A 10,132-nucleotide genomic window follows, 5' to 3' on the forward strand; every position below is an offset into this window, starting at 1 on the left:
TGCACTTTTCCTCTCCATCCTGAAGAATTGTACTGCTTCCTGCTTTATTCTGTGAGCTCTCCTCAGCTCTCCTCAGAGTCACCCCCTCTAGCCTCCTGAGGAAATAACAATGGGACCAATTTCTTCCTTGTTTTTTTTTTTCAAATCACAGGAGCTAGGGTTTTGTCAAAACAAAGTAAAGATATCTTTACTTCGTAAGGTAACTGGGTTCTAAGAAGCCCAGAGGTTTTCTATGGAATAAAAATGGCAGGCTGCTCCTAAAAAGCATTTCCCTCACTTTTGAATAAAAATAACTTATTGGTGTTTTGTAGGCACTGAAGAGATGCCCACAAGTCTGCCTGCCCTATGCCACTAACACATTACTGCAGGACACATAAATAAGAGAGGCTATTATATGCACTTCCTACTACAGCAACTAATTACTCTTTCAAGTGGCATTTAATTATATTCAGCTATGTCTAGCTATGTCTCCTTACTTTCTTCAATACAACCTGCTTATAAGCTTACATAAGCCATGATTTGTCTAGCACAAAAGGCACTAACTCAAATTTGGAATGCCTCTGGTTATTTTCTCTAGAACAAATCAATGGACCCCAGATGTTTTTATTTGTGTTTATAAATTTGCATTCATCACCTTCCTAATTGTAAGGTATACAGAGTATTTTGATAGAAACTGCATGCCTTTGATAGAGTACTCCTGGGGAATAAATTTATTTCTCAGATTAAAAAGCTCCTTACTTCCAAACATACATTTATAGCACCGAATAATTCAGAAATCATGAAAAACAGTTTTCAGTCAAATTAGGGATTTCTGAATCTACAACTCTTACATTTGAGATATAAATATAGTGCTTCAAGTGATGTAATTTCCTAAAGAATGATTTTTAGCATTACGTAACATTTTTTTAGGGAATGAAGAGCATCTGTTTCATTTTGTTGTATAGAACAGCTCACGAGCAAGGTATATACAAATTGGAAAGTTACGGTAATTTTTATATGCCTTGTTAAAAAAAAAAGTGCACCAAGCTGGTGAAGCAAATTGTTATCTCACACATGTGCTGCTTTAAAAAATTAAAACTGAATTCCCCAAACTATATAAAGCCTATAATGGCTATTACTATTTGGTGAGTTTCTGCTTGGAGCAATTTTTTTATAATTGAAAAACAGGCAGTTCATACAATACAAGTGGTCAACATCATCTAATTAATACAGTCAACCTGAGCAAGCAATAAGTGACTATTTACTACTCTATGTGCAATGTACCAGGCTTTCTCACTATCTCATAGGATATATATTTCTGATACGTTTTATACAATGCAATAGATTTGAGAGTAAATAATTTATTTTGTACTAGAAACAAGAATCAATGTTTTGGATTCATTCCTGATGAAGTTATACATAGTCCAGTACATAATACAAAAAGAACCACATGTAAAAACATTTTTAAAAGTACTTCAATTATGAAAACTGGATTTTAAGTGACGTTTTATGTTCACTTACGTTCACTAAAACCTATAGCAGTGATGGCGAACCTTTTAGAGACCGAGTGCCCAAACTGCAACCCAAAACCCACATGTATCATCGGGTGCTGGGTAGGCGTGGCCCATTGGGTGGGTGTGGCCAGTTGGGTGCGCATGGCCCTTTGGGTGGGTGTGGCTGCGGTGGCAACGGCAGACTGGGTGGGACTAAAAAGTTCAATCAATCAATTCCAACTTTGTGAGATTTTTTTTCCCCATGAGAAGTTGAAATTGATTGAACCTTTTTTTTGCACATGGCAGCGGAGGCCTACAGTGAAAAGGTTTTATAAAGCCCAGCTAAGGTCTAGGACTGGGGCAATGGCGTGCCCACCCACAGAGAGGGCTCTGCATGCCATAGGTTCGCCACCACGGGCCTATAGGCTTCCGTGGGAAGAAGTGCACAGAGCTGGATGCATAATTAAGCATGGAGCTGGGGTAGGCGCGGCCTCTGCATGATGCAACTGGCCCAAGGACTGGCATTTTGACACCCCTGCCTTAGAGGATTTGTTGAATTCAATGGTGATAATAAATTTCATCACGTGATTAGGTCTGCAGTACACAAATGATAATTTCTGCTTTAATTAGTGGGGAAAAATGTAGTTTCAGCTTTTCTTTTCTAGAATACTCCATGTATCAACTAAATAATTTATCTCTCAGTGGAAAACATCTAATCACTCTAACATGTGCCTAAAGCAGAGCAAATAAACACCTCTACCAAAGAACATGATATCAAGCCATTAAAAATGAGTCTTAAATCAGAAATATTTTTCCTTCAGGCTTTATAAAGATCAATTAAACAATACAGAATGTATACGTAACAAAGTTCCTTCCTGAAGGCATATATAGCATACAATATTCCATCTTGACTGAGAGTAATTGTACAGAATTTATGAGAAAAAAGTAGGGATCAACATACTTTGTAATAACTGAGCAACAGCCAAGTTTCAGTTCAAGATGCATAAACCCAGGGCTTTTTTTTTTTGTCATAGAACGCCCAGAACGGAGTTCCAGCACCTTTTTTGGATGGAACCTTGTAGGGTAGGCAAGGCGGGTTGTATGACATGTGAGAGTTCCGGCACCTTTTTTTTTTTTTTACAAAAAAAGCACTGCATAAACCTATATTGTACAAGAATGGAGGAATTTCCTTACTTGTCATCTGAAAATTTTCTGAATGGTATATGTCCAAGCCATATATATAATATTTAGAAAAAAATGTAAGGACAATATGCACAGACTGGGGAAAGGAGATGAGGAAGCAGGGTGCTTCAAAGTCATAGCAGATTAACTATTATCACAGGTTTTTATTTTATTTTCTGTGGCAATGGAAACCACTGATTAAACATTGGGAAGAACTTATGCAAAACACCAACAAGTTACAAACAATTCCTAAATTTTAAAATAGGCTTCAACTCAGAATGGACCTAAGGGAACCAGTGCTGAAAACCATTTGAAAGGTCTATTATTGTCATCCCTAAAGAAGCTATAATTGCCAGAAATTGGTCCAGAAATTTAAATCTGCCCTCTCAATAACCTACCTACACAATTTAGATAGGAAATGTTTTCCCTAAAAGGATGCTTTAAAATCACCATGATGAAATAGGTGCTTTCTTTTAAACAATACAAATCTATATCATCAGATTTCCTCTCAGAAAAGAAAATTAGGACTGACAAACAAAGAAAGCTGATTTTGACTGAGTAATAGGGAGAAAAGCAGTGAGACACTTTCAACTAAAGTTGGCCACGGTTTTATATTTATGCCCTTGTTCATACAGCAAGTCAAATATTAACTGCTCTTAACACAAAAACTGCGGGCTACCAATAACTTTAATATACTTTGCTTACTCATAAAGAAGCTAACTAGCTGAAGAAAAATCTTACTATTTTTGACTGTAAATAAGGTAAGAGGCTGTTTAACATGTATTTAACATGCGCCGGGGAGGGGGAAGAGGGAAATATTTTGAGAAGGCTTAATTCAAATAGACATCTGTCTCCAGCAGGATAAGTTCTCTGGCACGAAAGGAAAGTTGTACCTGGCTTAAACAAACGAATCACAACACAGCACTCCCCACCGCAAACCCGCACAACAGTCCACAATACTTCTGCAAAATGAATTAATAAATCGTGGTAGGCTGGAACCCGCCGGGCAAAAAAAAAAAAAAAATTCTTAAGATCGTTCAACTCGCCACCTAACTAACTACAGGCAAGGCCAGCTCGCAAGCGTTATCACGCATCTCGCCACAGCGTGGCCAACCCCGACGCCTTTAATTTTAATTTTATCTTAATTTCTGTTATATGCCATTGTTGTTAGCCGCCCTGAGTCCTTCGGGAGATAGGGCGGGATATAAGTCCCATTAATTAATTAATTAATTAATTAATTAATTAATTAATAAATAAATAAATAAAGAAAGAAAGAAAGAAATAAAGAAATAAATAAATAAATAAATAAATAAATAAATAAATAAATAAATAAATAAATAAATAATGTTGGGAAATGTGTGTATTTGTAAGAGGGGAAAGAAGGGAAGAAGAAAGGGGCATCCGGGGGAAAAAAAAAATATCAGGGCTTCAGAATCCTGGCTTGTTATCCAGAACTGCTAAGCTTGTAAGCCGCCCTGAGTCTTCGGAGAAGGGCGGGATATAAATGGAATTAAAATAAAAATTAAAAAAAAACCCTCAACCCTGGCTTGTTCCTGTTAAGCAGCTGTTTATATAGTACTCCAATTCAGCGAGTCCGGTCAAGGAATCTCTTAAGACTTCGACACATACTAACCTGATAAAAGAGGCGCTCAGAGGGAGGAAGAAGAGAAGGAAACAATGGATCTAAGAGAGGGAGAAACCGGAGTGCCGGGAATGCCGGCATGTCCCCCCCCGAGGCCACCCGCAACCAGCCGCGCCTTCCACCATTCCCTTACCAGGCTTCTTTCTGGTTGCGCGCTTCTTTCTCCCTTCTCTCGCCCGCTCGCACCGGACTTTCTCCGCGCGGGTTCGCCGGCGACGGACGGCTCTGCCTTCGTCTCGGGGGGCTGCGCTCCTTTCACAGGAGCGACCGCTCGGCTTCGGGCGCCGGCGAGGCAGCAAAAACCAAAGGAAAGCGGGAAGGGCGAGAGCAGCCCAAGAGGAGGAAGCAAGCTGCCGAGCCGCACAGCAACGGGAGGGGGGGGGGGAGGAAAGCCGAGAGGGAAAAAAGAGGGAGAGAGCGCGAAGTTTTCAACCCAGCAGCGAAAGCGCCTCCGGTGCCTCTGACGGGCCGCGCCTCAGTGGCCCCCCATCAGCACGCGCGCACCGCCCCCCCCCCGGTCCCCCCCTCGGGAAGCGCTCCTAGCGGCGCAACCTCCGGGCAGGTTTTTTTTTTTACGGTCGCAGCAGAAAGAAACGACGCTCAAGCCCGCTGCCAGGGCAAGAATGGATTAGAGGCGGGACCAAGCCCGCCCGGGAAAGGGGTGGCCGCTCAGAGACAGGACTCCAAACTTCTGCCCGGCTCACGTTCCCCCCCGTTTCTCACCTGGCCGCTGGTATCTTCTGCCAGGGCGGGCGTCTCGCCGCCTCTAAGGAAAAAGAAACGCGCCTCTCTCGAGCCACCGGGCTCGGCTGGGAAGAGCTTAGCGCCTCCCGCAGCACCGCCGCACTTGGTATATCCCGCTGTACCCACCCCCAACCCCTCCCCGCGCGCGCACACACGCACACACATACACACACGCTGCATGCTTCTTTGCCTAAAACAGGGGTCTTCAAACTTGGCCCTTTTATGACTTGTGGACTTCAACTCCCAGAATTCCTCAGCCAGCAAAGCTGGCTGAGGAATTCTGGGAGTTGAAGTCCACAAGTCATAAAAGGGCCAAGTTTGAAGACCCCTGGCCTAAAAGCAGCTAGGAAGTTACCAGGAAGTCCTGAGCTAAGTGCGCTGTTGTCGCTTAGCCGGCTGAGGGAGCAGAGTTTGCCTTGCGTCTACGGAAAATCAAATCGCAGGGGAAAGCGGCCGAGCCGGAGAGGCACGAAGGATCGCCCCACGTGCCTTTGAATAGAATGCACTCTTTCTTGGCAGTTTTCCGGGCTGATCGCGCAGACCGAAACGCTGCCCCGAGCCGACGATGGCGATTCTGGGAGGATCGTCTGTATTCCACCTACTCGTGGAAGATGATTTCTCCCAACCGCTTGGGTTGATCTCAAATCTTTTCGTACGCCTTTTGGGTGCTTCGCCTTTTCTTTTCCGCAAACGACTGGCTTTTTCCTCACTGTTTACACCAGGGGTCTTCAAACTTGGCCCTTTTATGACTTGTGGACTTCAACTCCCAGAATTCCTCAGCCAGGCAAGCCTGGCTGAGGAATTCTGGGAGTTGAAGTCCACAAGTCATAAAAGGGCCAAGTTTGAAGACCCCTGGTTTACACGGTCGCCAGAGCGACTTGCAAAGCAAAAAAATCCCTCTCCTCCATCCCAGGGCGCTGGGCTTCTCTCTCCCAGGTTCCTTCCAAACCTATTATTCTGTGTTCTAGTTCAGAAGCGAAGCAAGCCTTGACGCGGGTCTTTCGCTTTCCCAAAAAGAGCAAAGGGTCCTTTTCGTAAGACAAGCTAACCTTTGGGGAATGTGACCTGAAGGTTTTAGCCCTCCTACTTCTCTTAAGTCGCTGATGAGCTTCTGACCTGAAAATACAAGGCTGGACAAATCTCTTTGAATACAGGGTGGAGGTAGAAATCCAGATCAAGGTTTTTTTTCAAAAAGTGGCTTCTGGGTGGGGTTCCATAAGACGGTGGGGGGTGGGGGGTGGGGAAGGTCGTGCAAATTCAACCAATTTTCTATCAACAGTGCTTTGCCTTTTGGTCAGGGGTTCTGGGAATTTTTTTTAAAAAAAAGTTAATAGGTTCTGTAACATGAATATTTTGAATCCCCAATCCAAACCACCCAATTTGTTCCTGCATTTTTTTAACAACACTGCCATTTGATGATGCATTAAACTACACACATAAGGAAAGGCCTGCTGTCTAATGGAGCAACTTTTAATCCATTTAATAGGGCTACCATATTTAGGCTGCTAAAATCCAGACAACTTCTGAACGACAGGAGCTTTGAGTTTTAGCACACTTCTATGCATGTCCATTTGGAGGTTATCACTGAATTCAGTGCTTCTAAGCAGATGCATATAGCAATTTTCCTCAACCTAGACATCCTCCAATATAAACTACTGCGCCAGATGCACTACTGATGCTATCTGTTCAGGGGTGTCTAATTCTCAGCAAAATTATGGGCCAGCTTTCTCCACATTTTCTGATCTTGTATTGCTTCTTTCAGTTGTTTTATGCTCTGGCTTTGATGCAGCAAAGAGATACAGAAAACTACTAGTGATTGTCCAGATCAGGGCTTTTCAACCTTTTCACCCATTATTGTACCACTTTTAGGATATGGCAACATCCAAGTACCACCAGTCGCCTAGCAAGGTGTCAAAAACGTGATGACCAAAAAAAAGGGGGGGAAGTGATGAAGTACAAGTAGTCCTTGACTTTCAACAGTTCACTTAGTGACTGTTCGAAGTTACAATGGCACTGAAAAAAGTGCCCCCAAGCCACAGCCGAGCAAGACACCTGCCTGCCCACCTAGCGGCGCTCTTCCTCCTGTCCGAGGTTTTCATTGTTGTAAGCATTTCTGTTGAGGATTGGCAGTGGGGGGGGGTGTGTGTTTGGTTTTATGTCCCCCATCTGCTGGATGGCTGCAGCAGGTTTTGGTCACTTTTTTTTTAATCCCATTTATATCCTGCCCTTCTCCGAAGATTCAGGGCGACTTACAATCTAAAGCACAAATCAATGTGCTTAGCAATAGCCTTCATTCTATGTATATGCCTGCTTATTAGGGCTTTCCCTCCCCAAGCAGCATTATTACAAAGTCAGCTTAATTGCCCCCAACAATCTGGGTCCTCATTTTACCTACCTCGGAATGATGGAAGGCTGAGTCAACCTTGAGCCTGGTGGGACGCAAACCTGCAATAATTGCAGGCAGCTGGTGTTACTTAAGGAGGCATTAGCCCACTGCTCCACCAAGGCTCTTCACATGACCCTGGGACACTGTGACCATCATAAATACTGTATGAATCAGTTGCCAAGCATCTGAATGTAAATCAGAAGACCCTGGAGGTGCTGCAACATTCCAGCTGATCAGCGCTTCTTCTAGGCTCAGCAGAAGTGCCAGGATCAGTGCTGCTTTCCAGCTGGAGCCTGGTGCTGATCCTGGCGCTTCAACTGAGCCCTGACAGCCCTGCAGCTCCAGCCATCTCTCGCTCAGGCTTTTGTGGTGCTGCCACTGGTTCAGCTCATTCCCCTCCCCCGCTACCACTTTTCTAGGATGGTCGTGTACCACCTGCCAGGTGCCAGTGTACCACAGGTGGTACCTGTACCACTGGTTGAAAAGCCCTGGTCCAGATCATTATGCCACTCTCTTGAAGTAGAGAAAGCATTTTTTTTAATTTCTGCTTCATGGGCTTATTATTAGTTGACAGAATTTGTTTCTCAGTAAACATGAAATGGGTTGTGCTAAAAAAAGTATTATTGGATGGAGGAACAGTGAGATGAAAACACGAATTGTGAAAAGACTCAGAACAAAAATCATCACAATAAATCTTACATCCTTTTGGTTAATCTAGTAAATCTGTAAAATGCTTTAGAAATTTCTATGGGGCTTGCTTTTGGAGTCAGCTTGTAAAATAGAATACTACCAAAACAATAATATAATTTGTCTGATCTGATGTCAACTGCACTGGATTCTATGAGACTTAAATCAATGTATGAAATACTAACTTTGCTCACTTGTAATGGCCAATGACTCAGTTTTGAGTAGAGAGGTCTAACAGTAAGTTTGCACTGTTAGGCACCAGCCATTTCCAAGCTGGCCACTCTCTAGATCTGTGGTGACAAACCTATGGCACGTGTGCCACAAGTGGCACACAGAGCCCTCTCTGTGGACATACGTGCCGTCACCCCAGTCCTAGGCCTTCAGCTAGGTTTTATAAAACCTTTTTGCTTTAGGCCTCCACCGCTGTGTGAAAAAAAAAAGGTTCAATCAATCAATCAATTTCAACTTCTTGCAGGAAAAAAAAGATCTCGCAAAGTTGGGATTGATTGATTGAACTTTTTAGTCCCACCCAGTCTGCTATTACCACCACAGCCACGCCCAGCCAATGGGCCACGCCCACCCGGCACCCAACGATACATAAGTGGGTTTTGGATTGCAGTTTCGACACTCGGTCTCTAAAAGGTTCGCCATCATTGCTCTAGATGTTTCAATTCAGTTCCCAGAATTCTCATTACTGGTCCTCAGAGAACCCTACTGTTTCTCAGCTGCAAAAATCTAGACAATTACCCAGTGGCAGAGCAGAGATTAATATGTTCCTTTATGCCATCTAATAATCATCCAGTTTTTGCAGTCCTGTTTGAAAATGTCTAATTTGGGAAATGCTCTCATGCCTACATCCTAGGAGAAAGTCCCACTGAACTTTTTCTAAGTCACTCCTGAATAGATATGAATAGAATTGTGCTATAATTTTCACATATTACAGATAAAAAGATATACAGGGAGTCCTTTGCAGAAAAATATCTTTAACCTTGGCTTTACAGCTCCCAAGATGAAGCACTTCTACTTTCTCTGATCCTGTCTGTAATCTGATGCCATTAATATTTACTTACAACGACATAATCACCCCCCTCAAGTTTAATAGAACTTTATTTCAGGTAACTGTGTGCATATAATAACAATGTATATTTCAAATGCATTTCTTAGGTCCTTTTCTAATAAATCTGTCAATGCAATGAGCACCCTTTTCTATAACAGCTTAAAGAACAAACCCTTCAGAACTGTCAAAACTAATATCTTAATCAGTGTTTGAACTACTGGGCAGGAGTTGAGTGGGAGAGAAATATTCTTTGGGCTTCACCTAAGAGAAGGATCACCATTTTCCATGTACAAAAGGAAGCGAATACCTGCAAATCAGTGGGTTTTTTTATTTTGCGGGGTGGAATCAGAAAAAATTAGAACAACAGAGAAATCATCATCATCATCATTTATTAAAATTATTCCACCCGATTCTCAGTGACTCCCAAAATGTGAATCAGATTTTAAGGGGCAGCATCTTGTGGATGGCATTGAGATTAACAAATCTGAAAATAAGTAAGCAGTCTGATGGCTCTTAATGCAATACCATTGCTTATACTTATTGTTGCCAATAGATTTTGATATGGATCTTATCTCGTCAAATGTTCTTCTTTCAACTAGCACAATATTATCTCTATCTTGCAGAACTCTCTTCTGACATTAATAAAAGCAACAATCAATTGCAGACTGTCAGTTTTATTGTGGCATATAAACTTTGTGGATGATGTTAGTGTGACTCTTTGCTTTTGAAATATTTTTATGACTTTGAGAAAGCAAGAAATAGAAACACATAAGATGTGTGTTTGTGAAAGAGACAGAGAGAAGAAAGAGCTTCCAGGGAAATGTTGTAACTTCAGTAGGAAGCTATCTGTACATATCAGTATGAAGGCCTCTTTTGGCACTTGCAATTTTCCTTCCCCAGATTTTTTAGAAAATATTACTGCAGTGAAAGGAATTACTAAGTGGGATGCCTTTTTTGACCTT

At 42.5% G+C, this 10,132-nt stretch overlaps 1 protein-coding gene across 2 annotated transcripts in view; it reads right to left on the minus strand.

The window, feature by feature from the left end:
- HPCAL1 (hippocalcin like 1) overlaps window positions 1-5,151 on the minus strand; it is a 101,455-nt gene extending 96,304 nt beyond the window's left edge. Inside the window, exons 1-2 of one of the 2 annotated variants that reach the window (XM_083378959.1) lie at window positions 5,020-5,151; window positions 4,430-4,646 (exon numbers count right to left, since the gene is read on the minus strand). The gene's annotated coding sequence lies outside the window, so the exon portion shown is untranslated. Of the gene's footprint in view, window positions 1-4,429; window positions 4,847-5,019 lie in introns of those variants that run through there. The other variant, XM_083378958.1, reaches the window with a different exon arrangement.
- Window positions 5,152-10,132: the final 4,981 nt, after the last annotated feature.

Source organism: Vipera ursinii (genome assembly GCF_947247035.1).
Source record: "Vipera ursinii genome assembly, chromosome: 1".
NCBI classification, from domain to species: Eukaryota; Metazoa; Chordata; class Lepidosauria; order Squamata; family Viperidae; genus Vipera; species Vipera ursinii.